This window comes from Caloenas nicobarica, chromosome 5 (assembly GCF_036013445.1).
Source record: "Caloenas nicobarica isolate bCalNic1 chromosome 5, bCalNic1.hap1, whole genome shotgun sequence".
NCBI classification, from domain to species: domain Eukaryota; kingdom Metazoa; phylum Chordata; class Aves; order Columbiformes; family Columbidae; genus Caloenas; species Caloenas nicobarica.
In genome coordinates, this window is record NC_088249.1 from 39,476,902 (window position 1) to 39,493,916 (window position 17,015).

A 17,015-nucleotide genomic window follows, 5' to 3' on the forward strand; every position below is an offset into this window, starting at 1 on the left:
AAATATCTAATGCAGAAGGGTGGCAAACAAACACTGTTTACTTTTGTGGCTTTTACATTGAGCTGAATGTACTGATTCTGTATTTGAAAACTGGAGGCAGGAAATTTGTCTGTTCTGAAATGATGTAAGTTGTTATAAATGAGTATGATTCCTGAAAATGAGTATGATTCCTGATATGTTTTTAATGTGTTTATCTTTTAATAAATATTAGTTTTGCTAATGTGCTTTTCACAATATTTCTTATGAACATTTGTCTTGATATATTTTTCCTTATTCGAATAAAAAGTAAGTAAAAAAGTCATTGTAATACTACATTGCATAGTTTCTTTTATTATACTGGAATACCTGACAGTGGGAAAGTGACTTACCAAGTCCACCTTGGACTGGTGCTGCACAGCAGTAGAAAGTAATTTCTTTATTGTGAGACTTGTCTTTGAGGAAGCATGGCTCAAAACTGAATTTTTTAGATGTATTTCAAACAGTGACTTCATCTGGGTGATTAAACTTACTTGATATATGTAAGGATGTAGCCTTTATGTCCTTAGCATTTATTTCCTTAAGCTTAAATAAGAGAAACAGCAAGATCATGTTATCATTTTTCTTTTTAATTGGTGCCACGCAGCTGCCTGCTTTGTAGGGTTTGGGAGCATCTGTGGTATTTGCTGAGTGACTTTTATACATTTTTCTACATAAGATTAAGTATTCTTGTCACAGCTGTCTTTCAGCCTGTTACCATGCCATGCCCTTGACTATTTGTTTGCAGAGGGATGAGAGTTTCCTTTGTTCCTCCTGAGCTGTAATTCCCCCCCCCCCCCCCCCACCCCCGATGTGAGTTTGAGTTAAACTGCATGGTTTGATTTACTTCTACTTTCTTGGTTTTGAGGTCTTTGCCTAATTGGAGATGCTTGGACACTGTGGAAATGTAGGTATTCAGATACCAGCATATAGATGGGAAGGTGGAATGTTTTTCTCCAAAAGCTGTATCTATTCAAATTTGCCAGACATATACTGGACTCTTTTAAGGCACAGCTTCCCCATGAGTTCTTCCACAGTCACAGAGCTTCTTTGTTGGAAGAATATATGGCACTCTGATAGATAATTTTAATTTCCTAAACTGGTGTGTAAGTAGTCACCTCATTCGAAACTCCATATTATGGCAAGAGAGTTGTCCAAGTCTGGACTCCCACTATACAGCACATGTTCTTCAGTCTTGTTAAAATCCTTCTTGTCTTGAAGAAGGAATGTGTCTTTTGTCCTGACATCTAAATTCAAGTTATTAAGGAGAAATCAGTCTGGCATTCCAAGTCAAAGGAGCATTCAGGAGAAATAGGTACTTTTTTCAATTTTTTTTTTTTTTTTTTCCTCCTGAGTGTCTCTCACAAAGGAGTGCCAGTGAGAAAGGAGCTCTGAAAATGCAAGGAATATGCTAGCTTTTTTTCTTCTTCTTAGGAAGAGCTTGCATGGGTGCTCAAGTCTTGCTCTTTAGATTTACAAGAGTAGGTGTGTGTGCAGGCTGCATGTTTGTCTGGAAACAAGATGTGTACAAAAACAGCCTGCAGGATAACCTGTTTTTCTAATATCTTACCTTTATTCCAAGGGAGGCCTGGTTAGTGAAAATTGATTGTTCTGAGACGGAGTGCACTCGGCTAATCATATACGTCTCAAGATTCATTCTCTTTTATAATCCAAGCTACTCACACAGCGTTTTTCCTGGTATCAAATACTTGCTTATTTGCCAAGAATGCTTAACAGCTCATATGAGTGTTCAAAAGGAAATTTCTTAACACATTAAGTTTTTTGATCACTGTCCTATGGTGTCCTGCAGGACATGAACTACTTCAGAGCAGCACGGAATTTTACTTGCCAAATTTCCTTCTCTGGCCAGGAAGTAGAATGTGAAATGGTGTCCTTGATGTAGTCTTTGCTCTGTTGTAATTGTGGCCCTTGATTTTTAGACAAATAAAATTTATCATGAGGTTCTGGGAAATGTTTTGTGGCCCTGCTTTGTGGTAGTTTAAGGAAAGGGAAGTTCATGTAACCTTTCTTGATTATTCTGTCACTGTCTGCACCTATTGAATTTGATAACTCATGCATCACTTTCAGTCTTTTTTAATATGTAATGCAGGGTCCATTGAAACACTTTTTATTAACTAAGGCTTTCATTAAAAGCTTATCATAGTAGAATTTCTGTATTCCGCAATTAAATGTGTTTATATGTGCACACATGCACTGGAAGATTGCTGGATAGTGGAGGGAAAAAAACCACAACAAATATTTTACTGACTCGGTGTTCTTGATGAAGGGAGCTTGGACCATATAAGCAATGTTATCTTCATGTTAATCCAGTGAATAATTAAAAATATTTCATATTCTACTCTAGTGAGAGAGTATGCAGAGGCTTGGAACTGCTGTTACCAACTCTTATCCCAGGAGAGCTACAGAGGCTTTCCGTTCAGTTTCTCTTACTCCTTCCCTTCTCTGTGTCTCAGATTGTCCAAAAGAACAAATTTGGTGTGTAGCACTTGAGGGCCATATATAGCTGATGTTGATGCTGCAGCAATACTAATACTGAATAGTATTAAAATTTTAATTGATTTATTTTAATTCATATGGTAATACTGTTGTAGAAATGGGCACAGGATCCTGATTGTGACTGTTCCCTCTTTCTATGAGCAGCTATTCACTTAGCTACCTTTTCTGTCTTTCATTTCTTTCAAATATGTTGCTCAAAATCACTGTCTAAGCCACACTGGAAGAAAAATCCAAGTCTTACAACTTTCAATGGTGATTGCATCTAGCTCCTAGTACACCTTGAGGCCAAGTGCAAGGCAGTTGTCCTTGCACTGAGCCACTGTGGGTAGTCCTGGCTCTGATTGATGCTTCTGGTTGTTGGGTTTGGGTTTCTGGAAGCTACTGGGGCAGCTCCAGGCTGTCAATGGCTTATGTTTGCAGGCAAAAGGCATCTGAGAGTGGGACAGATTTTGTTGGCGGAGCAGCAAGTAGGGACGAGATTCAGACCACCATAGAGTTGTCAAAGGGGTACTGGCTGCACTCTGGGAATCAACTGAAGGCATCAAAGGAGGTGGAGAAACTGGGTCCCAAGTAACAGTAACTTTTTTATTTTTTACAGCACTTTTGTATTTACCCTGTGGTAGGATAACTTGGCTTATTCTAGTTCTTCATAAATATTCAGAGTAAATCATCGGTATAAGTGATAAAAATTTAAATGAACCTGGATTTACACACCAAAATAGCTTAATTTATGTGCAAGAAGTAATAGCTCTTTAGGAGCGCTTTTTCCTCTGTTGCAGGTAAAATACATTTTTGTAGCCTTGCATAAAATTATTTTTAAAGTACAGAGAACAAGGAAAGAACAAGGAAATAAAGTGGTTTATGTATATATGTAAAAGGCCATGATAAACCGAGCAAAATATGGCAGGAAGTTAGTACTTCAAGAAGGGTGAAGTATTAAACTACTGCTTATTCTGCAGGAGACTACATGGGATGACTTGCAGAAAAATAAGGCTTGGCAGCCATTCCCAGGGTGATGAGTTTCCAAAGGGTAAGGAAGTAACAAAGGGATGATCCATCTGGAAACTTCATGGGTTAGTATAACTAGTTCATGAAATTTACTCATACAGTCCTTAGATGTGTAAAAAATGGATTAATTGCACAAAGCTCTCTTTGAAAAATAGTGATAAATGGGTTGAGAGCTCATGGGTGAAAATTAGAGACTGAGGCAACAAAGTAAACCTCATAGCTGGTGTTTACTAGGGGAGGATGAGCAAGATAATACCAGAATAACTTCCTAAAGAGCCTTAAAAAAGTGGAAAACCCAATGAGAATTTGAAAGTGACAAAATTGTCAAGGTGAAGAACCGCCGTGGTTTTGATTATTTTAGTAAGAATTAGAGGTTGTGCCAGTGAATTAAATTGATTCGCACTTAAAAATGTGGAAAACCCAATGAGAATTTGAAAGTGACAAAATTGTCAAGGTGAAGAACCGCCGTGGTTTTGATTATTTTAGTAAGAATTAGAGGTTGTGCCAGTGAATTAAATTGATTCGCACTTAAATTGCAATCACTTCACTTTGCTGTCCCTACACCGGAATCATTTAAAAGCAGATAAAAAACCCCGAACTTTTGGTTTTGATTTGAATTTAGTGAGTTAACCTGGTACTTCAGACTCTAGCAACCTGATCTTTCAACTATGATCACCCTTAAAAATAATATACTGCCTGCACCTGCAAGGCCACCTGTTTGTATAAACAGGTGTTACAGATAAGGTAGCTTTCCTTCTGTGGTGTTGCTAGGTTGTTATGGACAAAGACCTGTTTGCATTCACAAAAATATGGGCTTCTTTTCCTCCATAGATAATGACCAAGTTATGTTCTAAGCAGCTGAGAAGCTTCTGTAACTGAACCTTCTTTTCAGCTATAGTGCTTAGTAACTAAGATTTTGTAATTAATTGCTCTCTGTGTTGCTGCTACTGGATAAGTAAACAATAAATTATTATGTTTTTTAAATAAAATACTTGGAAAGATTTTAATAATACAAATTTTATTGTGGATTTTTGAAGCCTGAAGTAGTGAAGAAACAGTATAAAATGACTAACAGGATATCATATGCTATTAAGTAAACAGTGGCTTCATATGAAAAGAGCTGCTTGTTTTTCTAGTGTCAAGGTCAAACTGCTGTGTGGCAGCAGATCTTTCGACTGCATCTCCATTCACGTCCCAAACACAGGTCTTATTGTAACTGCAGTGATTCGAAGTGGAATGAAACTTAAAATGCAAGCACCATGATACCATGACGTTAAAATTGCTGCTGCTTTGTCAGGTTGCTCAGGGCAGCACCAGATAAACAGCAGAGCCAGGGCAAAGGAGGGAGCAGAACCTTGTTATAAGGGGTAGCAGAGAGGGCAGGGCACTGGTGGCCTGATGTTGTGCCAGCTCTGTGGAGCAGAAGTGTTAAAGGGTTCAGTGTCCTAGGACAAGCACTGCCTGGGAAAATGCTGGAGCAGCGAAGGGAAGATATCGATCTCTTAAGGGTGCTGCATTTTGGAGCAGGATGGTTGAAGGCATTTTTTCATTTTTCCAATGAATTTATTTACAAGCCGAACAATGTTATTTATATTGAACTTTACCTGTTTATAGTGCTGTGCAAAATCTTTACAGTATTATTAACTCCAGTAGATGAAAAATGTGTCTAGAATTGCACCCAAAAATATTAAACTAAGAAGTGGTACTATCTCTATTGCTTTTGATGTGGCAAATATTACACCAGGCCACACTTTTAATCACACATTTGTGCTCAGTTGCCAGATGAGACACTTTACTCAACACAGCGAAAGGGAAAAAGACAAATATAGGAAGCAATTTCTAATCAGAACATGATATTGATATGACATGGCTTTGAAAAAGGCAATGAGATCCAGAGGTGTTGGAGCTTGAAACATTTCCAGTGGAAAGAAGGAAATACTAATACTGTTGAAAGAAGTTCTGGTAAGGTCTTGTGTAGAACAGTGCATGTTGACTGGTCATCTGTGTTTCAGGAAAACAAACTTAGAGCAGATGCATGAATGAGGAAGTATGGGAAAGGGAAAACATGCCATTTGAGAGGACACCAGATGACTGTGGGTTAATTTGCTTGTCACAGCAACAATTGAGAATGGACCTGTCTGCTCTTTATGAAAGCAATCTAGAGAAGGGAGGAAAAGCTAGAAGGCCAATGTAGGTGTGAGAACAAATATGTTAAGGAATAAACTTAGGCAGAACATGAAAAGAATGTTTCAGAGTTTTGTGGCATCTATGAAAGACTTGACAATGGTTAGGCTAACTTATTGGGGGACATCTAAGATAGAAGCTGATGAATTAATATAACTATTTATAAAAAGGTATGTCAACATTATTAGGCTGTGTTCCATTGTTGCATATCTTCTGGGTTTGTGAGCAGAGCTCAGCAACTGGTGGGAAGAGAAATACTGGTATCTCTCTAAACTCTATAAAAGCAAAGGGAGCCTGTATTGTTTTCTTCTTAAAATAAAAACTACTGCAGTAGCTGAAGCAAGATATAATTGCCCAACACGAATTTTCAGGGAAAATGTATTGTTGTTTAAAAAAAAAAGAGAAAAAAAAAAAAAGAGAAAAAAAAAAAGGAAAAAAAAAAAAGGCACTATGCTCAATGTCCAGGTACTTAGAGGATGAGATTTTACTCAGACAACTCTTAAACCTTCCTACATAATATTGTACATTTAGGAAATGAATGTCGAAGCACACCAGTTATAAGGGTTTTTAGCTTCCGTTGGGAGGGATGGGCTGTGAAATGAAGTCAATGGAAGCCTGAACATTGACTCAGGCATTTGCAGCTATAATGGCCTTTAGACATAAATCCCTCACACTGATCGAGATAATTATATTTTACTTTAGGGCAAGTCTTTGCTTGCTGCAGAGTCTGTTCAGGAATTCAAGTAGATGTTTATTTCACTACCTCAGTTGTGCAGTAACACAGGAGTTCAGTCACAAACCTTGTTGCTCCCACTTCATTTGGCTGCCTGCAGATATGGTGAATAAGACACTACAGGCTTTCTGACAGCTTGAGGATAGTACTTGCTCTCCTTCCAGTCTCCTCCAGCTTAGTCCCATTTAAGAATCATACCCATGATAATTTGGTGTATATACTCGTTCTGCGGCACAGCGAGCCCTGAGAGAATCTCTGCTGCATGTGAAGCATTGGATGAGGATAACCTTAGGAGTGCTGTCTCTACAGATCAGCTGGGTGTGTATTTTGGTGAAAATATTGTGTTCTGAATGAAGCTGAGAAAACAGAATACTGCCTTTTCACCTAGGAATAGAGTTTTCACTTTCCTTCCTACTTCTCTTGGAGTTAAGATACTCTTGATGGCAACAAGTTGAGACATGGTGGGAGAGAAGACATGTATGAAAATCAAATGACATCTGTGTCAGAAGTGGGGCTTCACCAACAGATGTCCAAACCCAATGTAAAGACATATTTGAGGAATTACTGTATGGAAAATCCAATTCCGGATGGTCCCTGAAGTTGATTATGTATTCAGGTGACCCCTGTATGTCTCTGAAAGGAACAAGGAAGAAATATAACAGTTGAATGTGGAATCTTTCTTGAGGGAAAGGTGAGGAGCCTGCCATGTGCTGTTGAATGGAACTTTATTTGTGACCTAATTTTTAGTAATTCATGGTGATACTACTAAGCTTGCTTGCTGTCCAAAGGAATGTGATTATGCATATCCCTGTGCTGCTCCCTCCTTAGCACAAAGATATAATTAAAGCACTGCTGTGAGGAATTGTTGTTCTTGTGGTCTAAGGAGATTAGTGCACTTGAAAATGTCTCTTTACGTATTCTAATATTTATACAGAATATATATAAAAATTCCTCTTCCAATTCTGACTCTCCTGGTGAAACAGTAGTAGAGCTCAGTAAGTTTGCACAAAAGCATGAGATTGCTTCTCTAATCTATGAAAACATTTTTTATTGCATGAATGAATATTGATAACTCTTTTGTCCTTGAGACTAGGTTCTGACTGTGGATTTCCCAAATATCAAACTGGGAGGAGGGGGAAGATCACAGGAATTCTATCAAACCTCACTTCTATTGACCTTTCATTTTCATAGCACAGATTCCCTCCACTAAGGCCATCACCATTGGTGTTTTGTTGGTGATGAGTGAAACTTCGTCCTGGATTGTACAGTCTGTGCTTTAGCTGTATGCTCTTTCATACCTGTCATCTTTTCCAAATGCATTAAAGGGAGATGGTGCCCTCTTACATGATACTGCAATGACTGTCTACCCACTTCTCAACAAAGAATCACCTGCTGTAATTATAATCTTAAAATATCACAATACAAGACCTTGAGCTACAGGAACATTAGCCAGTTGCAAGAGTAGGCTGCTGTCTTTAGTGGGCATGCCATAAAATGATATTTATTACTATCCTATTTCTTGCAAATATCTGAGCAAATCTCTCTGTAATGAACTATCTGACAGAAGAATCTTACCATTTCAGGGAAAAGTATGTCAGTTAGAATTTGGGTTAGTAATACAGGAGAGACCTGGGAAACATTATTTTACTAACTATAAGCTTTGAAAATTACAAGCTTTGTTTATACCCCATCTTGGGGTTGTGAAGCAGTGGAACAGGCTGCCCAGGGAAGTGGTGGAGTCACCATCCGTGGAGGTGTTTAAAAGACATGTAGATGAGGTTTATTAGGGACATGGCTTAGTGCTAGAGTCAGGTTATGGTTGGACTCGGTGATCTTAAGGGTCTCTTCCAACCAAAATGATTCCGTTCCCTGCTGTAGCCTTGTGGGTGTGTAATCATGCCCATGATTTTGACTGTTGCACTTTTATCCACAACTGAAGTTAAGCTCAGCAGTGCTTTTGGTCAACTGGTTATTGGGTTGCTAACCATCATAGCTAAGTCAGCTAAGAGTTCTCTAATGTCCTACAAGCCAGAAATTGTGATGAGAATTCCACAAGGACTATGATTCATGCCTCATGTAGTTTTAATCAAGGGTGTTGATGTAACTATCAGGATGAGTTTACCCTAAGGGTAAACACATAGAGCTGCTAAGCTTGATTGACTAGGTGTGATAACTCAGAGGAGAATGAAAGCTGCTCAGAAAATTGCAGATGAAAATTTTGGTTACTGGCCCTGCCAATCCTGACCATCACATTTCCTTCTGCTTTGTAATAAGCACAAATTAAAGCAGGTTTCTGCAATATTGCTGTGAGGTTAACCAGTCTCCTCATCTTTGTAATACATTCTTTTCAATTCCAGTGCTAGTGATTCCTATTGCAAGGCAGCTATATGCATTTAAACCTGAACTGTAATGCAACCATTGCAAAACCATAGCATTGTTATGCCCTTGTCAGTTTTAACTGTCTCATTGCAGGCATATCCATGTTTTAAACACAGGGTATGGGGATATTTTTCCTTTAGCATTCCACCACACAGCCAGCCACTAAGACTGTAAAGCAATGGATCTCCCCTGCTGTTAAGATTATTTCCCAGCTCACCAGGGATTTTTTTTCTTTTGCTGATAGCAGATCAGGGAAGGTGAAAAGCAGAGCTGGAAATGAGGAGCTGGGCCAGGGAGTAGCTTCAGAGTGGATGGGACTGTGTTTTACAAGCGTTGTGTGAACACTTCGTCTGCAGAAGTTAGCCTGTGTTATGTAATGGGGTGTTCTAGAAAATGACATCTGGACAGCCGCGTTAATTACTCCATTGTGAAACACAGAAAGTTTCGTCATGTGTTATGTGCAAATTTCACCTTGGCCTTTACTGTGGACCGATTACTGCAATGTGCATAACAATGAATATGGTGCTCTGAGGAAAATATTACACCATAGGTTCATTTAAAATGTGTCAATAACATTAAAGCAGTGCGAGGTGGGGGGGCGGGGGTGGAAATCAGAAAAACGTGTACTCTGGTTGAACTGTGCCAGGTGGCACATACCTGGGGTTACAGGCAGAGGTCCCTGTCCTGTAGAGCTCACAGGACAAATCAGGAAATGGAAGTGGGCTCCGTGCAATTAGCAGCCAATTAAAGGTTTTGTCTCACAACATGGTCAGGTGTTGGAAACAATATCCCCTGTCTCTCTACTTAACTGTCAGAGAACCACCTATCTGCTGCTGACTGAAACGTAATTATTCTAGAGGCATAATTGTGTTTTGCTCTCACAAATGTGTTGAATTCAAAGGGTGTATATTTTCAATGACAGGAGGACTGCTTTGGTATTTTTATTTTTGTATCTGCTTAAGTCAGTACTGATATTTAGCAGAAGCACTGAGAAGTTCAATTATCTTTTAGAAGGTGCATTAATTAGCAAATCCTGCAATTTTAAAGGTACTTTTCATGATGCTGGAAAGACATGGAAATGCTAGGGGAATTGACTATTGGGCTGTCAATAGAAACAACAATAGCTACTTTTTCTTTCTTACATTACTGTGTTTCTAAAAATATGCAAAACCAGCATAGGAAGTCAAAAGAATTTATGGATCCTGCTCTGTTCTGAGTGGCACAAAAGTATACATGCTTAATGCACTTATCAGTCAGCTGTACACTTATTCTCTGCCTTTCACCTTAATACCTGACTTTTGCTCCTTGCTTTGCACTACTGACACTGACTCAGAGGCCTATGCAAAATCCTCGAGCTGTGTTGTGTCAATATCCCAAGAAGCCTTATTTTGTTGCCTCTTTTTCCCTTAGGAAACAGCCCAGTGATCATGAAATTATTTCATTCATATGTGTAATTCTGTGGGGTTGCTGAGGCCTTCCTGAATGCTTGTTGTTTCTGTATGCTTTTTCTCCTCCTACAGTCAGCCCTTAGGTGGCCCTCGTTCAGAGGAGATAACAGCTGTGTCTCTAAACCTCATCTTCACTCTCAACACCATCCCAGAGATGCTGCTTTCTGTTTGCAGGTCTGATGCTTCTGCTTGCCCAGAGGATCTAATCCAGATGATCCTCCGATCACAAACACTGTTCGTGTTCTCCTTCGGTTCTGTAAAGCTGGAGTATTTGGGGATCAAAGAGTGGAGGTTTGCATGTCCCAAGAATTCTTCAAAAAATAGTAAGATGTCCCACTGTGACTTCATTAAGTACATTCTGGTTGAGTGGTGGCGGAAGTGTGACAATCCTTTAATAAATGAAGAAAACAGGTGCTTTTGAAATTGGATGAACTCATTAGTTTAATGTACCACTCTATAAATTACATAGAAAGGGAAAAATGTCATTATCTGTTATAATCCCATAGGAATTAGTGAATATACTAAACACTAATTCTTGCTTAGGGAATAATGGGGAAAACTCTGTGGCACTTTGGAAATTCTCCATGGCTTTTGCTTTTTTTGCTAGGGAGAATTGCAGGGCCACCTGAGTTTATCTGAATATCGGATTTTTCTCCTTTAAATCCTTCTTTTATGGCACCTATTCCACTGAGGAAAAAATTAAATTTCTCCAATAAATCAAAGCCTCTTTTTTAGTCTAAGGAATTATTCTAGGACGGGGTAAAGGGACAGTGAGGGGGACAGCCATCCTTGGCTCCTCGTATCTGGAGAGCTTGAAATCTCTTGATTGCCTTGCACAATGAAGATAGGTACAGCCCAGCTCTCCGGGTACTGTGTGAGTGACTGTCTGCTTTCCTGACTGACAGCTGGACTTGTGCCCTGATCAACCGACACCACCAGATGACAAACTCTGCCTCGTTGATGCTGTGTATTTCATCAACACCCATCACCCATGCCTCCTGAAAGAGGAGAGAAGCATGAGCATCATCTTGCCCTTTTGATTACTCCTTGAGCGCAGCTTTTGAGGTTATATTTTTTAAAGTATCTTTCAACTAAGCAGCCATTTTATAAAGCACTGTCTATACCAGTCAGAAGCAGAGATCCTGTCAAGACTGATGCCAGCTCTGCAACCAATTTGAAAGTCTGTAGCTTTGCTAATAGGACTGTTTTCTTCTCCTTTTTGTAGGAGAGGAGCACAGCTGTGCAGGTGTGTGCAGAAGGAGTGGTACCTCTCACTGGCTGCTGCTCTTCATATAAGTAGATGAATATGACTCGCTGTAAGGATGATTTTGACAAACTGTTGCTTGTAAGTAAAAACAATATCCAGAATAACAGACTAGATTCTGCAGGGATTTGTTTGTTTGTTTGTTTGTTTGGTGGTGGGGTTTTTTTGTTTTTTTTTTTGTTTTTTTGCATAGCCTTTGAATGGAAGAAATGTAGCAATAACTGAAATCAATACTGGAAGACCTGAATCTTCCTGAGCAGTGTGTTTTCTTCTTTCTAAAGCAGAAAGGTTTGGGGGATGTGATAAATCATTTCACTCCAGATGTGAATAAAAACTTATTATCCAATTTAAAATAAAAACTTTAAAAATAAAAACAATTTAGAACAAAAACTTATTATCCAATTTAAAACTGTATTTTTCTCTGTTTTACATTGGATATTAATGTTGGGTATCAAGCCAAAACATTATTTATGCTTATTATTTCAGAGCAGTTGTCTTTTCCTTAGGTATCTTACGTAGATCTTATCTGGATTACTCTAACTGCTGTCACCTGGAGAAATCTTCAGTATGAGGGAGCATCTGTTTGGAAGTCAAATGGATAATTCGACTCTTCAAGTGTGTCAAGTTAGGCCACTGTCCAGTCTTGAGGTCTATCTTTGCTTGAGAGAGAACTGTTCCAAGATATCTGTTGCTCTGAGGCTGGCTGGGCATCACTCTGCCTGTGGGAGATGGTGAGTGATTACCTTTGCATCAGCTGTTTCTTTTCCTCTTTCCTTCTCTTATTAAACTGTTTTTATTTCAAACCAAGGCTTTGCTTGATTTTGCTTTATATTCTTTCACCTGTACTAGTGCTGGGAGGAGAGTGAGTAAGCAGCTTAGGTGCTGGCTGCAGTCAACCCACTGCAGTTTATTGTAGTTATATTGATGTATCCCTTTACTTCATTTGTTTGTAAGTCAGACAAGAGCAACAAATCCTTCGCTTTATGCTTATCTATAGCAGTCTGAATGTTCCAAGCCCTAATTCCCTCTGCTTGAGAAACTGACACTTCCTTTATATCCATGGTGGAGCTCAAGTATCAGCCTGCCTAAGTATTGCTACTGGATTCATAGTTTTGCTTGCGAGGTCAGCTGAGAGAATATCCCAACTAGTCTTACATCCAGAGAGTCATAGAATCATTTAGGTTGAAAAGGACCTTTAAGATCATCAAGTCCAACTGTTAACCTAACCCTGCCAAGTCTACCACTAAACCAGGTTGCCATATCTATACATCTTTTAAACAACTCCAGGGATGGTGACTCAACCAGTTCACTGGACTTCACAGACTGCTCCAATGCTCGATAACCTTTTCAGTGAAGAAATTTTTCCTAATATTCAATCTAAACCTCCACTGGTGCAACTTGAGGCCATTTCCTCTCATCCTATGACTTGTAATCTGAAAGAAGAGACCAACACCCTCCGCGCTACAAGCTCCTTTCAGGTAGTTGTAGACAGCAATAAGGTCTCCCCTCAGCCTCCTTTTCTCCAGGATAAACAACTCCAGATCCCTCAGCCAATTCTCATAGGACTTGTTCTCTAGACCCTTCACCAGCTTTGTTGCCTTTCTCTGCACTCGCTACAGCACCTCAATGTCTTTCTTGTAGTGAGGGACCCAAAAATGAACACAGGATTCAAGGTAGGGCCTCACCAGCGCCGAGTACAAGGGGACGATCACTTCCCTGGTCCTGCTGGCCACACCATTTCTGATACGAGCCAGGATGCTGTTGGCCACACTGCCAGCCATGCATAAATAACTGTCCAGATAAAGCATATGAAGAGTTAGGTCATTGTTATTATGCTTTTTTGAATACTTCATTTATGCTTTGGCTGCACACCTGCTAACTGCCTTCCTTTGCTGTACTGTGTACAAATGCTTTCCAAATAAAAATTAGGGAGAGAAGCAAGCTTCTAACTGTAGGTAAATAACTAAAGTGTCAGAGTGGTGCGGAATGATAATCATAGTCTCTGGAGAGAGTTGGGCACTTCCAAAGAGCAGTTCAGTCTTTAGGTGCTACCAGAGAACATTTTAGCCTATTTCTTTTCATTAACTAGTAATAGTGACTCGGTTGCAACTACAAACTCATACTCAATATTTACCTCTGTCCTTCCATGTCTTTGTAGGAAAAGCCCACAGCTGTAATCAAAACCGCAATAAAAGCGAGCGTCGATAAAGAACAAGCACTGAAGATGTCTTGAGGTCTTCTTTTGCTTTAGGAGCATGACAATTCCATTGCTGGAGGCTGTTAGCCCACACACGTAATCACATGCTTGACTGATGGTGTAGATCCCTCTTCAGAGCTTCCAGTGTGGGACCACCCTGTCTCTTATGCATTAGTGATAAATGGATGATATCTCCCGGTCTGAGCTGAAGATGCGGGTGCATGCTGGGTGCTGTGACTTAGCATTCCCTCAGCAGTACAGGAGGGGGTGACTCTAGCAGTGCTGTTTGAGAGGAAGGTGCTGTTGAGTAATTCAGTCTTTGGGAGCTGTTTCCTCAGCAATAACACAAAGCAGCTTGTGCACTTGTTGTCATTGTCACTTGTGTCAACTCACCTCAGATTGTGTTGAAGTACTTATGAAAAACCCAAGAAAATTCATGCAACTAATTTATAAAGAAGTCCTAAACTGGCAATGTGAGCATGAATATTTTTTTCTGGTCATATTGAATCCTATATTAGAACAAAACTTTAATTCTAACAAGATATGAACACAATTGTGCAACTTACGTGCAACAGACAAAATTAAGTCAAACTGGTTATTTGTTATTGTCCCACAAGTTGCTTCCTGTGGTCTCTGTATTATCAAAGTGAGAAGCGCAGCTTAATGTCTCTTCATCTTTCCCAAACGCTTTAAACAGATGATCTGAAAATTGCATGAAGACCTAATTTCTTACGGATTTCAATCGCCATCACTTCAGACTTTGTCAGAATCTGGGTAAAAAAGGGATTATGAGTGATTCAGTTTTGTGATGTTTTATTTGTGTCATGTAAACGATGTCTAGTATTCAGAGAAGGTGCCTGACAGCTTTTCTTTGAAGGGTTAGAAGGACAAAATGGTCAGTGTATTTAGAAATAAAGTTGGACCCTGTGGCTGCACTGGTGTACCAGAGCTCAGATCAAGAGCTCTTTTTGGCTCTTTGTCACAGCACCTTTCTATCAGAAGTTAACAGCCTTGCAAGGCTTGCAAGCCAGACTCTGGGGGCTTTCCCCACTTTGCCTTCTGTTAGATGTTCAATAGCTGTAGAAAACCTGTGAGAATTTGGAGATATCACTGATTATAAGCCTCAAATTTATGTGAGAGGAAAGCGACTCTGAGTCTGTGTCAAAACTGATCTGGGTGGCAACTGGGAGTCTCCAGCTCCTGTGGCTGCATCTCCAGAGGCTGCAGAGCCGGTGCTGGTGCTGCCGCAAGCGGTCTGCTCCTCTGCCACCCCAGGCACCCGTGCTGCAAGTTGTGTGGCCTGCTGCGAGTGCCTGGGTGACTGCAGACCTCCTATCAGCATGCAACTAGTAATGCTGAAGGCTTCTGTCGGCACAATGGTACTGGCAAAATACTACCTTGTCTTGTGGCCTGTGGCTTCCTGACTTCCGGCTCACCTGTACCACTGTTCACGATGCACGCTATCATGTCATCGGGTAACTTCTTGCTATTGCTGGGCTATGTCTGCTTTCGCATGGGAGAGCTGTTTCGCTGGGTTTCTTCTTATGAAGTACAGATCAAGCACGTATAGTATAGCAACGTAGCTGCTTGAGCAGTTAATAGTGCTTAATTTAATTTATGAAATTTCACAAAAGGCCCGGTTGTGGAGACTGTGGAAAGGGTGGGAGTTGAGTGGGGAGCATGGGATGTTATCTAACTGGATGAGTGACTTTTATTCTTGAAGAGCTGGAGAGAACCTACTGTCATCAAACTGGGGTAGAAAACGACTTCATAGCCTGAGCTGAGTGATGTGACGGCTGTCATGTTCAGTCTCTTGTAACAGCATGAGTTGAATCTCTTGTTTCAAACCAGGGAGCATTACTTCAAGAGCATTATCATACAATCAAGGTGAAATAGATCTTTATTGTAATAAGACTGCTCCACAAAATACAACAACCCAATGAAAAACCTGTAGCTGGGAATTGATCACTTTTTTTTTTCCATAAACGATAGTACAGCCTAAAGCAGGAACTTTTACATATGCAATGCCTGAGTCTATGAAAGATCAGACTAAGTATAATGACCATTTGAAACTTTATCTAAGGCAGCTCTCCTCTGCAAGACAGTTTGAGAAGCGAGATACTTTCATTAGAAATGATTGAAAGTCAGATTTTTTTTTTCATAAGAAGTCCCCTGCTGCTTCAAAAAGGGTTTTTTTGTCTGACTTAGAAACATGGGTATTCTAAAAAATGAAACAAACATTTTTTTCAAAAACTAATTTTAACTATAATTTCTTGCTATTGAATAGCAGCTGTTTTTAGTGATTTAAAAAATGTTTAACGCAATAACTGGCTTCTGTCATATTTTAGTATTTTAATAATGGTGGTAGGTACTTCTATTATGTATTGAGTGTTATTAGAGAAAAAAAATGTGAAATTATTCTAAAATGAAAAAGAGAACAAACGTGACAATTTTAACATGGATGTTTAAATATTTTGGAAAAAAAATTATGTAGATATTTGTTTTAAAGCTTATATGCGTTTCTAACATAATTTAGTTGAAAGCAGCACTTTCACTGAAAAGCATTTCAATAACGAAAGCTCCCGCTGGCTTTCCTTGCACCATAACATCCCTTATATAACAGCAATAAGAGAGAAGTGAAGCTACAAGCTTCTTTCTTTAGCTATTTGCCACGGCCCATGAGAGCCAGCCTGCACTCTGTGGCTATCATTTGCAGTGAACTTGGCGAAAACACTTGCAGTAGCACATCTGGCTGGAGGAGCTGATGGGAACTGGAATATTGCCGTTCACATGTTCAGATCACTCCACTTGATGCTGCCGAAGTGCAGGTATGAATTTTAGGACTAGAGAAAGTAGCAGTAGGTATCAGTAGTTGCAATGTTCTGGTAGGTCTTCTCTAGATTGTGAGGGTTGCAATTACCCCAGGATATCCCTCTGTGTGTGGTTATTCAAAACTTATGGTGGTGGATAACTATTTTATTTTGGGATTAGCCTTCAATAAAACGTTTGATCCATCTCCTCCTTTTCCATAAATCACTGTTGTGTTTAAAAAAAAAAAGAAAAGAAAAAGAAAAAGGAAAAAAAATCTTCATGTGGCAGAGAACAAGTGCCTAATTTGTGCTTTGGAAATTAGTGGGAGGCGGAGCTATGAGTCAATCTATAGAGCTTTTCTTCCCTGCCTCAGCTGGTTGGAAAATAGCGTGGTCCAGGAGCACCTGCCAGCTGTGAGACATACAGACTGGACCATTATAGTGTTGCCTTTCATGAGAC